Genomic DNA, 22804 nt, shown 5'->3' on the forward strand with positions numbered 1-22804 from the left:
CTGAATTGAATAAAACTAGATGGAGATTCATAAGAAATGGAGTTTCACAACAACATGTTTAAATTAGGGTTACATCATAATCATCTCAGACATAATCTCTAAGAGATTTAGCTACTCACAATTGAGTTTACAAATAGCATAATCAATGTAAGAAATAGAACATACATAAACTGATAAAGAATGGAGGAAATCGCCCCTTTCTTCAGTCTTCATATCAGGTCTCCAAATTGCACTTACTCTCTCCAGAATTCGTAACCCTTGTTTCAGTGACTGACTTCAGCTTAAATAGGCAAACTTCTCCCCAAATTGAAACACGATTTAGAGTAATCGTGACTTGATTTGCTCATTCTAAAGCCCATGGATCCAAAATAAGCCTTCACAATCGTGACACGAATGTACCATCGTGTCCCGATTTTAGCAGGCATATTTAACCACTTTTTTGGCCTTGAAATCGTGACACGATGCTACAATCATGTCATGATTTGTCTCTTGCTCAAATACTTCAATTTTTCCTGCTTTTTACTCCTTTAACATGCCCAAACTCGCTGTGAACTCAACTATCCTTAGAAAATACATCAAAAAATTACATGATGACAAGACGTCATCACTTACAACTCTTGGTGAAGAGTTACAACATTTGGTTCTAAAGTGATTCCATTATTTTGGAAATCACCAACATGGTTCAACCTTAGTTGCGCAGCATTGAGATGTATGCTTCAAAATGTTCAGCAGTTTCACCATCTGTGTATAAGTCAGTAAGTATGATCAACAATTTGGTCTAGAAAAAATTAGTCTAGAAAGCAATAAATCAAGAAAATTAAATTCATACCATTTTCTCATTTGACTAATGATTCCCAGATTAACATACTGGTGTTGAACAATTTTGAGTCAACATGTGTTCATTTTGAGTCATCATAACACTAGGATTGTGTAAATGGTAGAGGATCTTCATGGAGGAATACTTGGCACGATGGAGTGTGTCAAATTGAAATTGAGACTTCTAGCAGAAGATCAAAAAGTTGTTCCTATTTTCAAACAATCTACTCCAAGGACGATATCATTACGTTTAGTGTCAGAGGGGATATCATCAACAGAAGCCTGAAAATGGCACAAAATTCAATGTTTTGCATGAAATTACTAATGAGGAGAAAATTATATGAAAAACATCAGGTTTAGGTTGTTACCTGACAAAGTATATGCACCTCGCCGTTCTTTGAAGTGTGTTCGTCAGAACTATGGCATCTGAAATATGTGAAATGGAAGTCAATGAAAAAAAGCCCTTTTTAATTCATTCAGTGCTAAAAATTTCAAATATGTATTGAAGTTATCATACCTTTCACACTCTTGAAACTTCTTGCATTCAGTGCAAAACATTGCTTCCCAGACACTATCACTTCACGACGGTGCATGCATGAAGATCGCAAGTGAGCTACGAGGAAGTTTTCTCTTGTAGGCAATATATTTTGGCCAACCTAATCAAAATTATGAAAATAACTTAATTAAACTGGTCTATACTAAGAACATTGCAACATTTCATTTACTCAAGTATAAAAAAGGCTATAGAACATTATAAAGGGTGAAGGGGGATGAAAGTAAAAGACAAGATAGACATACTTTTTGCATCACCAGAATGTCTTTGGCAGGCAATTGGCATGTCCCATGTCCTTCATTGTTCTATTTGACACTTGTTTCAACAACTTTTCATAGTCTCCACTACTCTCTTTTTTGAGGGTCTTGGCTACTACCATAGCATTACCGCACTCCATCAAAGTATGGCAAACGAGAAGCTGTCACCTTGGAGTTCCCTATTTCAGTAGGAAGAAAGAAATGATCATATACGTTGGTTAAACCAACAACAATATTTTCTTCGGTAGTCTTTTTTAGCATTGAAAGATACCTACACACAAATAAATAATATAAACAAAGATGATAAAAGAAGGAAAATTGTACTCACAAATTCTCAATGTAATGTATACACTAGCTCGTGAAAATTCAACACACAAAGACACATAAGAAGAAAGAAAAAGGCGTAACTTATCATTCTGCGGAGTTTTTTGCTCTTCGGGATGGCAATATAGTATATAATAATCCCCTTTTTTTGAAGGAGCACAGGCCCATATGTAGCAAGTTGATGATGTAGAATTTCTACATGGCATATAACTATGTACACGTGAGTATATATATGATCGTTTTCCGTAGGGAGTTGCGTTAATCATAAGCATTTTCACAATGGTTCACATTAAGGTATCCTTTATAAATGGTTTGTTTGTAAAACGCTATTCCTAAACAACATAAAAGTAAAAACGAGAGAAGATCGAACTATTTCGCTTGTGGTATAAGATAACAAGCAAGCATAACAGCAGCAATCTCTCGATCGATTAACAGACTCTAGCTTTATAACCAATATTATCACAATCATTTCTACAACATCCTTCGTGTCCAAAGCGATATCATTATTTCTAAGTTAGCGTTTAAACATTCGTGTCCAAATCCCTTAAACGATAACAAAGTCGATCGGATAACTTAATCGACCGTGTCCAGCTTGATTAAGTATCCGAAAGCATTAAATTCTTGATTAAAAGTAATTATCAAAGGTTTACAAACTTGTCAGGAACGATATAACTTAAGATAGATTGTTATTCTAGTTCTAGATTCAAGAGTTCGTGTCCAAATCATCTTGAATCTCATTGAAAGCATTAAACATAAGAATAACAACAATATTGAATCATTAAGCTAGAACCTTATACATTAAAAGATCAAAAGATTACATAATAGCTTGTTTTGTTACCTCAATACTACAATAGTAGATGATAGCTACACATAGACATGTAAACTATGCAAAGGATGAAGGAAAAATGAAGATTCCATGTCAAGATCCTTCGCGTCCAAAGTGATCTTGAGTTGAATCTACTCCTAAACCACTTGCTTTGTGTTTCTCTCTTTGAAATAGCTCTGACCTCTCTCTTAGAATGTATAAAAATATCTAATGGAATAGTGAATGACCTAAAAGAGAGGTAAAAATGCTATTTAAATGGCCTGTGTTTTTGTACCTGCGCTAATAGCGAATTTCACGCTAATAGCGAGGTAAGTCGGCCTATATTCTGGCCAATTGGAGTGTGCCACGTTGGTGTTTGCCCTGTTTCTTCGCCCTGGTTACGCTAATAGCGTAGTCTTCTGGAGCTTTTACGCTAATAGCGTAGATTACGCTAATAGCGTGTTTCTTGACATCTTTTCCTTGGCTTTGCTCCAGGTACGCTAATGGCGTACCTCTCTGGACCAATTTCGCTATTAGCGTGGAACACGCTAATAGCGAATTCTTCAATTGTGCTCCAGGAATCACGCCCCAGGTACGCTATTGGCGTATCTCTCTGGGCTTTGGCATCTCTTGCTCACGCTAATAGCGTATCACACGCTAATAGCGTAGCTTCCTTGAACTTTGACGTTTCTTGTTCCTTGCTTGTATTTTCCTGCACAAAAAGGGTAGAATAAGGCTCAAAAGCATAAATGACATATTTGCATAATATTTGGAGTTTTCCATGGAGAATCTTGCAAAACAAGTCACTAAAATGCCTAAACTACCATATGAAATATATCACTTTTGAACACTTATCAGTTGAGAAACCACTTTTCTTGCAAAAATCAAGGTATCCAATGTGATGATATGAAAGAAAAGCATAAATAGAAAGAATGGAAGGATTAAGTGTTCATTTTATTAGTTCTATTGTCATAGAAATAGATTTTAAAAGAAAAATACCAGTATCTCATGGTAAACGACGGTACGAAGGGCTTGTCCACTCTTTGTCCTTCTTTCAGGCCTAAAATACTTGACGGAATCAAGATATGAAATGTATACACAACGCTGATTGGGATTGCCGCATTCAGAGCCAAATTACATCCCAAAAATGCATACATCTACTCCTTCAATTTTCTAAAACAGAAGTATAACCTGAAACCAAGGGAACTTGTATTAAATCCTCTGAGACATATTAGAGTAGACATTAAGATACATTTAGTTCAGAAGAAACAATTAGTGGTATATTTATTTATTCATTGTTAAACCATTGAACTTACTCTTGATCTATAAGAGAATTCGGTAGGGTAATTCTCCTCTGGGATGATGTCCATAAAATGTTTATTCACTTTCAATTGCTTGTCGACAGATAGCACTTCTCTAATTGAAAGATTTTCTTCTGCTAAAACCTGCAATTTTGCAGTAATTCAAGCCACATATGTAAACAATCTAGAATATTCAAACCAATATAAATTTGGATGAAAAAGATCAATAATTTTAATAACAAATTTCAATTTACATGCATAAGAATAAGAAAAAGACACAGGATACTAATTTATTACTATTTTCAATTTACATGCATGCATAAGAATAAGAAAATGTTAAGATATTTGAGGTTTATGTGCATGACATGCATGCGGATTTCTAGGTATTACCTCATCAAGTTTCTCATTCCCTTCAAATTTTTCCCAGTTTTCTCTCTCTTGCATGAGACGCTCGAAAAGTTTTTTCTCTAAATGGTCATTTAGCACAGTTCTTGTCAAGTCCTTAGCACCAAAGTTAGCAGCCTTTGGGTGAAACATAGAGGACATATATACTCAGCATTGTAGTCCACATCTGCTTTCCTGTTGTAGAGAGCACATATTTGATGTTGTCATCTTTCGCATTTATTGCATTCAACCCACTAGAAGAAACAACAGTCATAAAGAGTTAGTTTTAATTTCTATATATCAAGCTGAATTATATAGTAATGGATCTTAATACTTACCGGTTCTTCAAGTTCTTCATCATTATTCCTATTTTCAAGATTTTTCTTGGAAATAGATGTCCCATTGAATGTGATTTTCTCACCTTTAGAAGTCTTGTAACACACAGAGCAAATGCAACCCTGTGCATCAAAATCATCTTCTTTTGTACAGAAATATGTTCTCTTGATGCGGATGCCACAACGTAAACAAAAAAGTGGGAATGGTGCAAAGTAAAGCCTTTCCCTTTCACAAAATTGGCAAGTGTTTGCATCCATTCCTGCTTCAGCCTCAGAAGTAATATGTGTTAAAAGAATTGTTGACTTCTAAATGCATTAAACAAATTCAAAAGCAAATATAATTATGCATATATCTAAATTGTCTATAATGCAATGTAACATCAATGTACTCTCTTTATTTTTTTGAGAAAACGGTTTTTCAAATAACATTTCTCTATACTATTCATGAATGCAACATCAATATTGTGGCACTTCAAAAATTTAAATTGATGTAGAAAAGTAGAAGCAATGAAAAAATAAAGTTGAGACTTATTAAATTGAATATACATTCACAACAATACAAAATTGATTCTCTTGTTTTAAGAGAGAAAGAAAAAAAGTAAGGCTATTGCAATCCTAATCTATGTATATACATAATCTAAATTATATACAGATAAAAGGAATGATCAAAATCACAACACTTGAATATATATTCACGACAATACAAAATTGAATCTCGATACCTATGTTGAGAACTAATTTTTACATACACTTAGCTTCAACGAAATTTAATGCGCTTCATCAAAGTGGATAAAACTGATTTGAAAGTTGTATAGTAGCTTATAGTCGCTTACTGTAAACACTTTAATATTCACAAAGATTCAATGATCAACGACTTCTGTGTTACTTTCGATTCTATATGCTTCTTCAGATCCCTGTAAAATCGACATAAATATAAAATGAATAAGTATTTATGAATAGTTTAGCCAAAAAAAAAATGACTCTGCTGTGAAGTGAATAACTATACTTATGCATAGTTTAGCCAATAAACAAAATGACACATGCACCGTGGTATGCAATTCACATTCTGAATCTTTGCAATTCCTAGAGTGAGCAGTTAGTATCTTTTAACAGTGCTGGCAGCCCCGATCCACTCGAATTTTGCATTTACTAGCATGAGAGACCAACTTCTTGATTTGAGAACAACATGGATGAGAGGATGGTTCAGCCTTAGTTGCGCGGCATTGAGATGCATCATGCATGCTTCAAAACGTTCAGCAGTTCACCATTTGTGTGTAAGTCGGCAAGTAAGAGGGAATATAAAATTTATAAAAGTGAAATTTGAACAACAATCCGTAACAAACAGTTAATGAAAACTATAAAGCTCGAGAGATAAGATAACTATGTTCTTACCAGCACCTGTTTCTGATATAACTCGTCTCGATTAAACTTGTTTTGATGGCAATCAACATCTCTCTCCTTATATTCTAGACAACAATTATTACAGACTTTTCAAATATGTCTAATATCGGTTGTTATAATAAAAGTAATTATTGACCAAAGAAACTAAGAAAATAATTTTATTTTAGAATTTTAAAGCAATAAATTACTTTTATTGAATAATTTATTAAATAAAAACACAAACTCAATTCAAATTACAAAATTACACGTCACTAGAATACATAATATATAAGAACTGTTCCATCTCCCTCTATTTGTGTCTCCACCTCTCTTTCTTTATCTTTCATTTTGGTTCTTGTGCAATCATGCGTCCAATTACACGCATGGTTACACAAGAACCAAAATGAGAGATAAGAATAGAGGTGAAGACACGGATAGAGAGAGATGGAACAATTCTTATATAATGTGTATTCCGGTGACGTATAATTTTGTAATTTGAATTGAGTTTTTGTTTTTATTTAATAAATTATTCAATAAAATGAATTTATTGCTTTAAAATTCTAAAATAAAATTATTTTCTTAGTTTCTTTGGTCAATAATTATTTTTATTATAACAACCGATATTAGACATATTTGAATAATTGTAAATTTTTATTAAATTAAATCTTTATCATTTATAAAAAAAACGATATATTAATAATCTAGTATCATAGTAAATTGTTATTGACTTTCATAATTTAATAGTACTTCAATGCTCAGACACAATTCAAGAAACATACCTTTGAAGTAGCATAGGTGCAAATTTCTTATTCCGAATGATTTCAACACTAAATAAAATTTTGAATATGAAAAATATATTTATATAAGAAACAAATCCACACCTACCTCCACATCCACATCTATTGGTAAAAAAATCAAGAGACAATAGAATCACTTTAGAGGTGCATGAGTTGATCCAAATTTATTTCTTGCACTAAATGAAATAGTGTTATCTAAAATGTCATTACGAATGAACAAGTAGTCATTATGAACATATCATTTGATAGTTTTTATTTTTCTCTAGTTGATGATGATCAAACTACTTGTCAACATATTTAGTTTTGAATAAGCATGGTCATTAGATCAAGAAAGAATAGCAGTTTACGAGATGGTCTATCCAAGAAATAAAAAAGAACAAAGTATACCTTCAGTGTAGTGATGAACTCATCTATCTCGTGTTCACCGTCACCAACAACATTGATTTACATGCCACCGTGAGAATCATCTCCATCTGAAATGCAAACCATTTGTGATGCTTGAGTTGAAGGCGTGGATGAGAAGATGTTGCGGAAGCAAAAAAAGAAGAGTTTGATGATATTATGAGATGGGGTTGAACCTATTTATAAGCTTGAGGCAAACCAAACCCTAGAATCAAGAGAGGAAAAATTATAGTAAAAAAGGTGTGAGAGGGGAAGTGAAAATCGAAAAAGGAAAAAATTCCGAAAAGGAATAAGGATTGACGATGTGATTCATGAAGAATTGTCGCTAAGGAGGAAAAAATCAAAAGAAGGAAAAAATTCAGAAAAATAAACAAGGATTGAATAGAAATAAAGACTGATAAGGTAATTCATTGAGTGTCGCGTGGGTTGGATTGGATGAAATTTAATTTAGAAGATTAAGAGTAAAGGTAATTTTTGGTATAGCAGCGTTAGTAACAGTTTTTTAGAATGTAAACCTGTTTTGAAGGTGAGGATATGAAGGTGCTGCAGCAGCAGAAAGAGCTTGGTGATGTTATGAGATGGGGTTGAACCTATTTATAAGCTTGAGGCAAACCAAACCCTAGAATCAAGAAAGGTAAAAAATTATAGTAAAAAAAGAGTTAATTGGGGGGGGGGGGGGGGGGGTGAGGATCGATAGATTGAAAAGAAAAAAAGGAATAAGGATTGACGAGGTAATTCATGAACAATTGCCACTAAGGAGGAAAAAATTGAAAAAAGCAAAAATTTGAAAGAAGGAAAAATTTAGAAAAGGAATAAGGATTGAAAAGGAATATGGATTGACGAGGTAATTCATTGAATGTTGAGTGTGTGGGATTGGATGAAATATAATTTAAAATATTAATAACAAGGGAAGGTCATTTTTGGTATAGCAAGGTTAGTTACATTTTTTTTAGAGTGTAAACCCGATTTTAAGGTGTGGATGAGAAGGTGTTGTGAAAGTAGAAAAAAAATAGCTTGATGATGTTATGAGATGGGGTTTGAACCTATTTATAAGCTTAAAGCAAACCAACCCCTAGAATCAAGATAGGTAGAAAATTCTAGTAAAAAAACATGAGTTGGGAGGTGAAAATCAAAAGAAGGAAAAAAATTCAGAAAGGAATAAGGATTGATGAGGTAAGTCATGAACAATTGCCGCTAAGGAGGAAAAAATCTAAAGAAGGAAAAAATCAAGGAAGGAAAAATTCAGAAAAGGAATAAGGATTGACTAGGTATTTCATTGAATGCCGAGTGGGTGGGATTGGATGAAATTTAATTTAGATAATTAATACTCCCTCCGTTTCAAAATGAGTGTCGCTTTAGCAAAAATAATTTGTTTCAAAATGAATGTCACTCTCACTTTTCAATGTACTATTAATTACTTTTTTCCAATAGTGCCCCTAATTATTATTATCCACACAACTTCCAAAGTATCATTTTGTACTTTAATTTATAATGATGACAAATGCACCAATAACTAGCGAGGCTATTTTAGTAAAAGTATCACATCTTTGGACAACATTATTGCATTCCTTAATCTGTGTGCAATTAGCTAAAGCGACACTCATTTTGAAACGGAGGGAGTAGTAAAGTTCACTTTTGGTATTATTATTTTTTGGAGTGCAAACCCGATTTTTTTTTACTTGCAAGAAACTCTCACACACACACATAAGCTATTTTGAGTGAACACCAGAAACCACAAATATCTAGCCTCATAATTTTGAATTTATCATTTGAATTAGAACTTACAAATAGACCTAATTTGGCCCTTGATAAGTTTCTCGTTGCACATTTTAGTCTCGACAGAAAATAGTATCAAACTAATCTCTTGATATTTTTAAATTAGAGACAAATTAGTCCCTCTATTACAATGAATCGTGACAAATTTGTGATACATGTAAAAATGTTAATGAACTAATTTGAATATTATTTTTAATCAAGGATTAGATTGAATTGTGCTAAAAGTATCAGAGATCAAATTTAATCTTCACTTTTTTTTTTTTAAAAGTACACAACAGATACCATGGAAGAAAGAATGGAGTATGGGTGCTTGCAATTTGTGAAGAGGAAATATGATGTGTTTTGCATAACTTCGATTGAAACAAAGGAATTGATCCTAAGTGAGAAATGACGATGAGATTTTGTTGAGTGTTTCTTTTAATTTTAGAGCTTTTGATCTTCCATCCCTTAGATTAATCTAATGGTTTGTTTAAATTTATCGTGAGAGAATGAAAAAAAATGTGGATTGAACTCAAGAGGATCTGATTCCCAAGGTTAACATCAACCGCCATGTCTAGTGATTATTTTCTCCCTTCGACTGGGGTGGCGCGTTTGCGTTATCCACGTTAGCGTCATGACATGCATGATTTTGTAGAGTGTTTCTTTTCAAATTTTGAGCTTTTAATCTTCCCCATCTGTTAGATTAATCTAATGGTTTATTTTAAATTTTGAGAGTGATGGACAGAAATGTGGATTGAGACTTGAGAGTTCATCAACCGCCAAGTCTGGTGTTTATTTACTTCCTTCAATTGGCGTGGAGCATTAGCATTATTAATTGATAAAGAAAATGTTAAAATAAGTTCTCGTATGTCTAATCTATGATTGTAACGCGAGTCAGATTAATTTGATTGGGTGATAGAACCAAGTGCGATTCTTCCTGAATTGGATTTCAAAATGTTTGTCATTTTCGTGTCAAAATTAATTAAGTGATATCATTTCCATTTGTATTTATTAAAGAAATTAGTTTGAAAGTCTAATATGCGCGGACATGTGAAACAAATCATATTCACGCCCTATTCTATGAATAGGCTATTACTTTTCCCACTCTATGTGTTACTCAGGCACCCTATATTTTTTTTCCCTTTTTAAAATTACCCTTTGCTCGACAAATACAATCCGAACCACGGTTCAGATTCTAAAATCCGAACACATCCTATATACAAGTTGAAATCTGAAACACCCACTACTTCAATAGTTTCTATTTATTGCCCTAAAACTTCTCTCTCACGCCTTAAAACCCGAAAACCTAACATTGTGTGATTCTTACGATTTTTTCCTCAAAAACATCATATTTCAAGCATTTTCAAATAACAAACTCAAGGTAAGATCTCATTCCCTCGATTTCTCAATGTTTGGGTCGCATTTTGTTTTCTGTCACTGAACCTGTTTGGATCATATTTAGCGAACATCACTGCTCTTGGTTCGGTAAATATTTTCTGAATTGCAACACCATTTGTTTTTTTGGTTTAACTTTTGTTAATCGTATGTACATGAGATGTTGCATGTTTCAGATATGGACCGTTTGGAGTGCCTGAGAAACAACAGACCTTCCATTTCATGGATGCTTCTGCAAGGGGAGAGCGGGCGTAGAGGGATGCAGCGGAAGGGAGGGTATGTAGGGGCAGGAAGAGAGGAAGGGGTCGCCATGCTGAGCCTGAGTCTGAGCCCTAGCACGAGCCGAAACATATGGAAGAAGAGGAGGAGGTGAGGTGGAGAACGCGAATAATGAGTAGCCGTATGAGGAGGAGCCACAACCGCTAGAGGACTATTTTGGTAGCCAATATGACATATCTCTGCTCACTCAGCACCATCTTCATGTGGCCTATCACATGTCTGATGGAGTAGTAAAATTCTACATCTTTAAGTTTTTTTTTGTTGTGCTATATTATTTTTATGTAAACTGAAGGCTATGTTTATTTTCATTTATGTAAACTAAATTGAACTGTATGGATATACTATTTTTTTTTATGTAAACTGAAGGCTATGTTTATTTTTATTTATGTAAACCGAATTAAATTGTCGGAATAGACTATATTTTTTTATGAAGGCTTATTGCATGATATTAATTTTTTGTTTTTTAATTTTTCGCAATGGCGTGCTAACTTAAAGTGCATAAACAACGACAAAAAGCTACTAACTATACTAGAACCAAATTTGGATGGGATGCAAGAGCGATGATTCAGAGATGTCATGTGAGCCAGTGGACTTTAGTGGCTACAAACATGCCAATTATCATATCATTGACTTCTAGCTTCCATCTTCTATTTGTGGAGATGACAGTGACACTTGATGATGTGTTCTCACAATTGGGTCTGTTATCATGAACTCATATCAACCCCACCGCCAGGCGTGTCCGTTGAAGCGAATCAGGTGACCAATCAGATGATTTGTCTGTGCTACATGCAGTATATGGATTACTCCATCCGTTTCAAAATACATATCCAATTTTTGTAATGTGCACTATTCACTTGACTTATTTTGAACATACTTTTTAACTAATGTATAAATACAAATATTAGCATGTAAGATGTTGTTTGATTTGTCTCGACAAATATTTTCAAAATATTAAATTTTTATAATTTTTTACTTTAGATAATTAAAGATATTAACAGTCAAAATTGTGCATTGGCATATGTGAAGTGGTTGACTTGGACATATATTTTGAAACGGAAGGAGTACTAACTCAATAGAAAAAGGTAAGTGAAGGGGTTGGATTTATTATGTTAGCGCTACATGCAATATATGCGATCATCAATGTGTCATTATGGAAGAAAGAGATAAGTGAAAGGGTTGGATATATTCTTGTAGAGATGATTTATGGGAGTGGATCTTCTCATGTCACATAAAGGTTCATTGAAATCTTCACTTTCTATCGAAAATAAAAGAGAAAAAGAATCTAGCAAAAAGAATCCTTTCCTTTAGTATTGTATGACCTATAAAAAGATTAGACTAAATCAAAAAGGGTTCGATTTGGATATGACCTATCTTATTTCACTACCTCAGGATTCTAGTCATATATTTTGTAATGGGATTAAAATTTCAACTATATAAATCCATTGTTTTCATTTCCTTGGCATGTCTATTTTATGACAATTATTTGTACTATATATTCGGTTCAGGCCTCTCCTGATTTTTCTATTGCATTCTTAGCTTTATCAAAAAAAAAAAATCTCTTGAATATTTACCAATGTTATATTATGGCTCACATCATGTGCCTCTTAAAATTTGTGGTTGGGCCTAACACAAACCAACAAAATCGATTTGTGATCTAAGGCAATAATTGTTCTCATTATTCAAACAATCTCTCAACCGATGCAAAATTCTTTAACGATACCTAACATACTCTTAGTGTGATAAGAACACTTACGACAAAAATGAAGATATTGAAGTGGGATTGACAACCCAACCTTTGGAAATTATATTTCGCATAGTTAGGCATCAAAATCTCGATTCATATAATAACCTACACCTTTCTTCAATATAATTGTAACAATCATACTAATTTATCTAGAATATTTAGCATATGCGTTAACTTAATATTGGATACATTAAAATTACAACATAATTTGTTATAGATAGAATATTCATACATCAATACAAGTCCGTACACCTGAAAAATGCTAACTGTAAAATACATATATTTATTACATATTTGAATACATGAAGAATAATCACATGAAGAATAATCTGCAACGAGTACGAACGAGCAGTTGACGATGAACCATTCAGCTACATATTTGCTACCTCTTGCAACGAGCAACCTGCTGATCTGTAAAATAAAATAAAAGGATTGGGATGAGACATGATGTCTCAGTGAGTTCCACCTTTCTTGGGTTGTAGGCAATCTCGGAGGAAACCTACAACCGCCATCTGACTAAACTCAACATGTTGGGTTTAGAGAGTTCTGTTCTACATACTGAATAATCAGGGAAAAACTAGGATCGTTACAGTGCTCTATCACAAGTCTGCTACGATGCATAATCATATTCGTATTCTGTTTTTATATTAATGTTAGAAGGTTAGCGTTGAACAAACAATTATTATCTGGATTGATTTTACGGAATGGATCCCGAGTGAAGTAACCCCAGCAGTCACCATCCCACTGCTATCTGGCGAAACTCCTATCTAAGGCTAATCACCAGAACTCCTCTGCACAATTCTTTTTTTTTTTTTTTTGGAAAGAGTTTTATAAATTTCTACATATTTTTGCACAATTTCATTAAAAAATACAAAAATTAACTTAAAATTAGAGACAAAAAGTAGTGATTGAAAATTTTATAGGATTTAAAAATTGAAGGAAAATTATAGAGGGACTAAAACGAAAAGTTGATATATTTTTAGGGACCAAAAACATATTTAACCTAAATTTCAACAATATAAATCCATCGTTTTCATTTACTTGGCATATCTATTTTATGCCAATTATTTGTACTATATCTCTTGACTATTTATCAATGTTATATTATTACTTTTATCACGCCTCTTAAAATTTGTAGTTGGACCTAACACAATTTCACAAAATTGACTTGTGATTTAAGGCGATGATTGCTCCCATTATTTAGACAATGTCTCAACTGATGTAAAAATCTTTAACAATTCCTAACACGTTCTTAGCGTGATAAGAAACACTCACGACCCAGCCTTAGAAATTATATTTTGCATAGTTAGGCATCAAAATCTCAATTAATAGAATAACCCTACACCTCTCTTCGACATGTTTTTTCAATCAAAGAATCAAAGAAGGATATATTGTTTTATAAATTGTATTTATGTTAACTCCAAAATAAATTTATGACATAATTTGGGTTAACATCCTTCATTTTCATAATTTCTTTGGAATAATGTTGTAGTTTTCCACATATACATTTGTACTTTATCATAAAAAACATCACAAGGAAAATCTAAAACAGAATGCAAAGGGAAAATAATTATCACAATGGTCAACTTATAATGTTAGTTCATTAAGTGGAGTGATTCATGCAATCTCAAACCAGATGACTTTGAACGAACAATATGCATAATGCACATCCAAATAGAAGAAATATGAGATAAAATGAATGGAAGGAGGATGGCTTGATGAGTAGAACAAGATATTGGTTGTAGTGAATAAATAAGACATAGAAAATAAAAAATACAAAACATGCACATGCAACAAAATATTCACCGATTAAGTTCATGTTTGGATTTCTAAAATCATTCTAGTACCGTGATTATGTCAAACTTACTTTCAATTTAAATGAGCATTAAAACAAGTTCAACCCGTCAACTTGGAAAAGAAGAGAAAAAAATTATGAAAGCATAACACCTTAAATGAATACCCCAACTGATAAGATGGTTGTTTTGTTGCACAACTTCTTGGTTGAACCATGCAGTACTTCCTCAATAAAATCATTAATGTCATACGTATCATTGATTATTGTATAATCATTTTCTTTGTTAGGTGTTCTTGTATTGTCGATCGGTTGAATTTTTCTTTCTTCCCATGCTAATGATTAGTTCCTCTCTTTTTCCTGTTGATCCTTTTCTTCATAAGCAACAAATTTGCTTCTTCTTATTCGTGTTTCATTACAAAATAATGCAAAAAAAAAGAGCATATCAAATTAATTTTTATTTATTTACAAATATATAAATTTAAATATATTCACTTACACTAAGTGCATCAAATTTAATACGAAAATATAAATGCATAGAAATTAATCTGATAGTATTCTCTTCTTTATTTATTTTTTTTTTGTAAGAAAACAAAAAAGAGGAAACTGGAAGGTTGCTTTGGAAGAAAAAAATCAAGAGAAATTCTTACATGAACTCTTACCTAAGAGATCATTCTTACACCCAACCAATTAAAATCAAACATCTCATTAAAATAATAAAAATAATTAATATCATAATTTTTTCTCATTATTTTTAATATTTTCATGCAAGAATATCTCAAAAATCAATAGGAAAAAGAGAGGAAGTTCACATTAGCATTGGGAAAAGAAAAAAGAAAAAAACAGCAACCAACAATACTAACACCACAAACAACGGAAAAAAAGTAAGGTAATAATCAAAGATTGGTATTACTTTGGTGATTTAGATGAGGATGAGAAGTAGACCGAACAAAGAATTTATTTGCAACGAAAGATAATCTTCTTATCAATAGATGTTTTTCATTTAAGGTGTTTTGTTTCCCTATTTTTTTCCCTGTTGCATTCCTATTTGAAGTGTTGCAATTTGTTTAATAATCATCTATTATAAAAAAATATTTTATAAGTAAATCAAAGCTAATACTCCTTAAAAATCAAATGACCTTAAAAAGCATCCTGAAAAGATTCAACCTTTAATCTTTTTGCATTCAATACGGCATGAAACCCACCCGGAGTTGTAATCCACGAGTAGCACAATGATAAACCCTAATCCACGATATGCAGAATTGAAATGAAACCCGCACGGAGTTGTACTCCACGAGTAACACGATGATAAACCCTAATCCACAATCTATTTTGTTACTTAAGATATTTAGAATATTAATAACAAAGGTCATTTTTGGTATAGCAGGGTTAGTAATATTTTTTTTAGAGTGTAAACCCGATTTGAAGGTGTGGATGAGAAAGTGTTGCAGCAGCAGGAAAAAAAGCTTGATGATGTTATGAGTTGGGATTTGAACCTATGTATAAGTTTGAGGCAAACCAACCCCTAGAATCAAGATAGGTACAAGGTTCTAAATAACGGTCGCGGTCGCGATCGCGGTCGCGTTAAGGTTGTCGCGATTTCGGCCGTAACGGACGCTGCGATACAAATAACGGTCTTCGCGGTGTGAATTAATCAAAACGTTTCACAAAACGTATTAAAACTATTTATATTATCATATAATGTATAATAACTTAGATGAACCATATTAAAAATACTCTAATCTACCTCCTCTATCATTTTATTTTTCTTTTAATCGTCAACAACATATACAAATCAAAGTTCAAAGTTCTAGCATCAAAGTCCCAATTTTTTTACTTTAATCAAAATGTTTTTTTTTATATCAAACTATTATAGACAAAAAAATAAATAATATTCCTATATTATACTACTAAAATTTAAACATCACTCAAGTTTAAGAGATAATTTAATATTTAAAATTATAAAAATAAGTATATAAAAGATACTTAATAATAATTATATAAATTATTAGATTCTTATTAGCTCTTTAAAAATTAAAAAACTATGCATAAACTTTTTTTCTTTTTTGGTATGAAGCATAAGTAAGACACGGAACTCATGAAATGCAACACACATAACAATAGCCCAAGCCCATATAATTAAAACTTATTATACCGGGTCAAATATACCCAAGTCCAAATCTTTCATATTTCATATTCATAATACATAACCCTAATCCCATATTGTTGTGCGGCTGCCTCTCTCTCATTCACTATGCCTGCACTGCTGTGTCTTCCATTCTAACTTTTGTCAGCAAAAGATCAAAGAATAAACAAGAAATAACAATGTTTCTTCTTTCAATTTTTGTATCTCTGCTATATTATGTATCTCTGCTATATTAGAAGGAAGAACATGAAATCTAGTATCTTTCTTCCTTCGACGCACGCCGATTTCTTTCCTTCTCTGTTCAAATTTCTGAATTTTTCAAGTCTGTATAACGGAGTTTCGCGGCCGTAACGGCGTTTCGCGCCCGTAACGGCGTTCCGTAACGGCCGTAACGGCGATTTTCATGTGATTTTTGTTCTGAACGTGAAAAGGACCAAAAACGGTCACGGTGGCTGCCGATACCGATTTGTAACGGCCGCAATCCCGGTACAGGTCCGTTTTTTGAAACCTTGGATAGGTAGAAAATTCTAGTAAAAAAAACGTCAGTTGGGAGGTGAAAATCAAAAGAAGCAAAAAATTCAGAAAAGGAATAAGGATTGATGAGGTAATTCATGAATAATTGCCGCTAAGGAGGAAAAAATATAAAGAAGGTAAAATTCAGAAAAGGAATAAGGATTGACGAGGTAATTCATTGAAAGCCGAGTGGATGGGATTGGATGAAATTTAATTTAGAAGATCAATAGCGAAGGTCACTTTTGGTATATCTTTTTGGAGTGTAGACCCAATTTTTTGTACTTGCAAGAAACTCACAAACAGACACACACATATGACATATTTTGAGTTCGAACTCAAGAAACCACAAATATCTAGTCTAATCATTTTGAATTTATCATTTGAGTTAGAACTTACGAATAGACCGAATTTGGTCCTTGATAAGTTTCTCATTGCGCATTTTAGTCTCGACAGAAGCAGTATCAAAATAATCTTTGACATTTTTAAATGAGAGACAAATTCGTCCATCTATTATAATGAATCGTGACAAATTTGTGATACATGTAAAAATGTTACAGAACTAATATGAATATTATTTTTAATCAAGGATTAGACTGAATTGTGCTGAAAGTATTAGATATCAAATTTAATCTTCACATTTTTTTTAAAAGTACACAACAGATACCTTGGAAGAGAGAATGGAGTATGGGTGCATAACTTCGACTGAAACAAAGGAATATATCTAGAGTGAGAAATGGCGATGAGATTTTGTAGAGTGTTTCTTTTAATTTTAGAGCTTTTGATCTTCCATCCCTTAGATTATTCTAATGGTTTGTTTTAATATTCGAGAGAGAATGACAAAATGTGGATTGATCTCGAGAGAATCTGGTTCCCAAGGTTAACATCAACCGTCATGTCTGGTGTTTATTTTCTCCCTTCGACTAGGGTGGCACGTTTGTGTTATTCACGTTAGCATCATGACATGCATGATTTTGTAGATTGTTTCTTTTCCTATTTTGAGCTTTTAAACTTCCCCATCTGTTAATCTAATGGTTTGTTTTAAATTTTGAGAGTGATGGACATAAATATGGATTGAGACTTGATAGTTCATCAACCGCCAAGTTTGGTGATTGTTTACTTCCTTCAATTGGGGAGGAGCGTTAGCATTATTCATTTATAAAGAAAATGTTAAAGATAAGTTCTCGTATGTGTAATTTATGATTATATCGTGAGTCAGATTAATTTGAATTTGGGAGTAAATGAATTCAAATTAACGAATAAAAATTTAACAGTTTGCTTTGTTTCCACTTTTACGATCTTTATTCACCAAAAAAATAAACCGGTGAAGAACATGTTGGTTTATTTTTTTATTTCAATTGTATTGGTGTTTTTATAGAATTAAGAAATATATATTAAAAAAATCAATATTTTTAAAGGCTACAATTTTTTTTACATGATTAAAATATTGAGATATCTAATATGGACGTGGTCCAACGGTGGACTGCTCCTATTTTTGGTAAGTTTTTAAAAAATACTATTATTTTTGTTCTCAATTTTTTATTATTATGAAATAACTTTTTTTACTAAAAATGGTAGATCCACCATTGAATCAGTTTTTAGAGGTCCTTATTATACGCATCCTAAAATAAGTATATAAATTGCAATGAAAAAAATAATAATATTCATAATATTTTTGTAAAATTTAAGTATTTGGTTCTAGTCTAGAGTGACGAATTTTGAATGACATGAAATCAATACCCGAACCAATAGAGGTCAAGTTTGATTGGTTTGGTTAAACATTGATCTAAAAATAAAATTAAAACAAACCAATTTAATTTTTTTTAAAGGACCGAACCAATTTAATCGGTTTGAATTGAATCGATTTCATCAAATCATTGAGGTTTAAAAGAAAGGCGATAGATCTTTCGTCCGTCATATCCATTTCCATATCAACCAAAAAAATATCATATTTGCATTCAAGAGTAGCGGTAGAGATTAAATCAGGGATTCCAATCATTTCAATGGATTCAGATTTGAAAAATAGACGATTTTAAAACTTGTTAAAACTTAGAAGATGGAAGATCTGAATTATATTTGCACAGGTGGTGCGCTATTTACATATGAGAAACTCTAAACAAGAGGGGATGCATCACAAACCATTATATAACCAAATATCACCATAGAACCAAAACTTCATACCATAAAATTGAGATGAGAAAACAGAATTAGAAGTTGAGAACTTCTGTCCAGCTTTATCAGAACCCATTTAAGTGCCACCACTTGAAAAATGGGTTTTTATTAGTTCTTTCTGTATCAGATTCATGGCAAATATATGTATGCTGGTTTTGAATTAATGGTCAGGAAGTATATAGTTATTTATGAGGGACATGGTTATTATTGTGCCTTTGTTATTACAAAGGCGCTTCTTTCTCATTTTAAACTCACATAATCTACAAATCACATAGCACATTCCAGAAGATGGAGTTTCCCAAGATTTAGATCAGCAGTAGGTGCTTGCATTTTTGTAAGGTAATTTCACGTAACTTTTACATACCAAAGCCTTAATTTTTTTCTAGTTTACCATGTTTTATGAAACATTCAGTTGTGCATCACTTGCATGCTTTCCCTTGAATATATCCAAAGGCAGAGATTTATTTACTTTTACTTATTATGACAGAGAAGTATGAGTCAGTTCATGCAAAATGGTCGACAGAAAGATGTGCTATTTGTAGATGGGTCAAAAATTGGGAGGATAATAAAATTATCATCAGTAACAGGCGTTTCAATTATTGTTGATAATCTTTACCCTTTAGCTGTAGAATTATTTAATTTTTATTATTTACATTTTTTCAAATTTACGAGGTGTTAAAGGTAGTGATGTCAATTATATACGTTTTCTTGTTTATTATGCAGTAGTCAAATAATAGTGCACCAAGAATGCTATGGTGCAAAGCATGTTCAGGATTTTACTTCTTGGGTTTGTAGAGTATGTGAAACTCCTGATGTTGAAAGAGAGTGATGCCTTTGTCCAGTAAAAGGCATATCATAGTATACATATGCAAGAACAAAAAGAGTTGAGACTGCCCAAAATACTAGATTGACGTGCCTTTTACCGGACAAAGGCAACAATCTCTTTCAACATTAGAAATTTCACATACTCTACAAACCCAAGAAGTAAAATCCCAAACATGCTTTGCACCATAGCATTCTTGGTGCATTGTTATTTGACATATGCATAATAAACAAGAAAACTTATACGAATGACGTCACTACCTTTAACACCTCGTAAGTTTGAAACAAAATGTAAATAATTGAAAATAATTCTACAACTAATGGGTAAAGATCATCAACAATAATAAAACACATATTACTGATGATAATTTTATTATCCTCCTAATTTTCAACCCATCTACAAATAACACATCTTTATTTCGACCATTTTGCATGAATTGGCTCATACTTCTCTGTCATAATAAGTAAAAGTAAATAAATCTTGAATCTTGATGTTGCCACTTTTATGACTGAAGATACTGACTTATGTTCTCATTAATATATATTTTATCAATCAATTATTACTTTTAGAACTACTCTTTGGTCTTATGAATAATCCCTAGTTAAAAATTCATTTAAATAAATAGAGCATATTTAATTAAATAAAATAAAAATGAAAGAAAAACATTATTTTCATTGTTATATAAAAAAAATTGCACTTTCATTCATTCATCAATGTTATTATTAGAGGGGAAAATAGCGACGAGACATGTTGAAGAAACTCTTCTCTTCCTGAATTTGTGAGTAACTCCAATTTTTTAACTAGGGATTATTCATAACTACCAATCACTCAATTTCATACTCACAGACTTGAATGATTCTTCTACGATCCTTTATAATTTCTTACCTAACTGCGTTTTGGTATGATTTTCATTATTTCCTTTTAGAATATTCTTTTTCTATTTCAAAAAAGTAAAATAAATTTTTATTCTCTACTTTATAACCCCAAGGAAAGAAACAATTAAATTCAATATGAGTTGAAAAACAAAATGCAACGAATCCTAAACAAAGAAAACCAATTTATACAATTAATGATCTAGATTGAAATTAATTTTCACCTAGATATGAAGAATAGATTTTTGAATACATTAATGGATAACAACAACAAAAATATTTTCAAAATACACTGAATGAAGCAAATCTAATCACAAAAAAAAAAAACATAATTCGTGCATCAAAAAAGTAAGATACTCACAATATCATTCCATCATTGAAGAAGACTTAGATATTCAGGCTTGAACGGTATTTGAAATTCACACAAACACCAGATCTGCAACCAATAAAATATGTAAATTAACAAAGGCAAATGATAAAAAATTTAAATACACAGATATGGTAGAAAATTGTGTTGGGGAAAAACAAAAAACTAACTCACTGGAGATCGAACCTCAATTCACAAAAATGGTGGCTCTGAAAGATGGTGAGAATGGAGAGTTTTGAAGACTCTGAAAGAAAAGATAAAGAAATCGACGATAAACCAAGGAAGTAGTAGATATGGTGAGAAGCAGTATATCAAGCTCTTTACTTAAGTCATGGATTTTTATGTTTTTGAATCTAGATCCAATGTTCTTGAAATTGAGTTTTTTCTTCTCTTGTTGAACAATCCAAAAAGTGAAATTTAGACAAAAAAAAATGAGAAAAATTTGAGATCTTTTGGACAAGATCAGAGAAGAGAATCAGACAGAGATGACGAAGGTGTGGTGAGTGTTGTCTTGCTGAGTTTTTTGTGTGTTAGAAATGCTGAGTGTGGCGGCTGTTGAGTGGTAGAGAAAGACGATGGAGGTGTGGTGGTGAGTTCATGTTTCTACTTTCTAGGGTTTCTAGGGCTATATATGTTGGATAATTCAGTTGGACTGGACTTTTAGTTTTGGGCCTGCAAGTAACAAAGAATATTGGGCTTAGGCTGATCTTCGGTCAGTTTCAGCTAGGCCGGTTTTGAATTTAATAAAACCAGGCTCAACCGTTTAATCCCAGACAAACCCATTTACCCTTACACATAGTTAGCATGATTTTTTTTTATCAGCAATTACAATAATTTGTTTTCATAATATGATTCTTTGTGCACTATTTATGTATACTTTTAGAAAAGAACGAGAATTTCTCATAGACAATAAAAGAATAAGATTTATAAAGTAGTTATTAATAGTCAATGAATAAGTTCAAAAAAAAAAGTCAACGTTCTTGTAAAAAAAATACCCCCTTAAAGAAAGTTCCCAAAAAATAAAAATAGTCAATGATCATGTCAAAGAAAAACGTCAATGATAAAAATGAGGATATTACAATTTAAAAAACGTATCAATTAAATGATTTCTCAATATGTGTTGTTTTAGGGGGTATTGAAAATCGTAAATCACGAAAAATATAATGCCATGAAGGAGTATTAAAATATTTTCACTAAAAATATATTATTGTGTATGAATTATCTCTCCATTCCACCGGAACACAATGTATGAATTATTTCTCCATAAGTCATTGTTATGTTAAATGTTAGCAATATAGAATGAAAAACATATTTGATTAATGACCTAAATACATGGTTAATTGATTAAAGAATGATTAATTGTTCAAATTGTTCCTAAAATATACGTGAAATTTGAAAAATGTCTTTGTTAAAATAAGCACAGATTCTATCCTTACAATTTGAGTTCTTCCTTTTGTTTATCTTCAAACAGTCCAGTCACATAGAACACAATGTCAATATTTTTTAAAAATATTCCTCACTTTTGTTGTTGAATTTTTTAAAATTTCCTCGCAATATTTTTTCTAACAAATTATGATATTTTTTCAAGAAATTTA

The 22804-nt window shown here is 32.0% G+C and overlaps 1 pseudogene; it reads right to left on the reverse strand.

Moving 5' to 3' along the window:
* Positions 1–688: 688 nt before the first annotated feature.
* Positions 689–5050, reverse strand: LOC146935470 (putative histone acetyltransferase HAC-like 1; annotated as a pseudogene).
* Positions 5051–22804: the final 17754 nt, after the last annotated feature.

Source organism: Medicago sativa, chromosome 3 (assembly GCF_051527215.1).
Source record: "Medicago sativa cultivar Bolivia chromosome 3, Bolivia_mono, whole genome shotgun sequence".
Classification (NCBI taxonomy): Eukaryota; Viridiplantae; Streptophyta; class Magnoliopsida; order Fabales; family Fabaceae; genus Medicago; species Medicago sativa.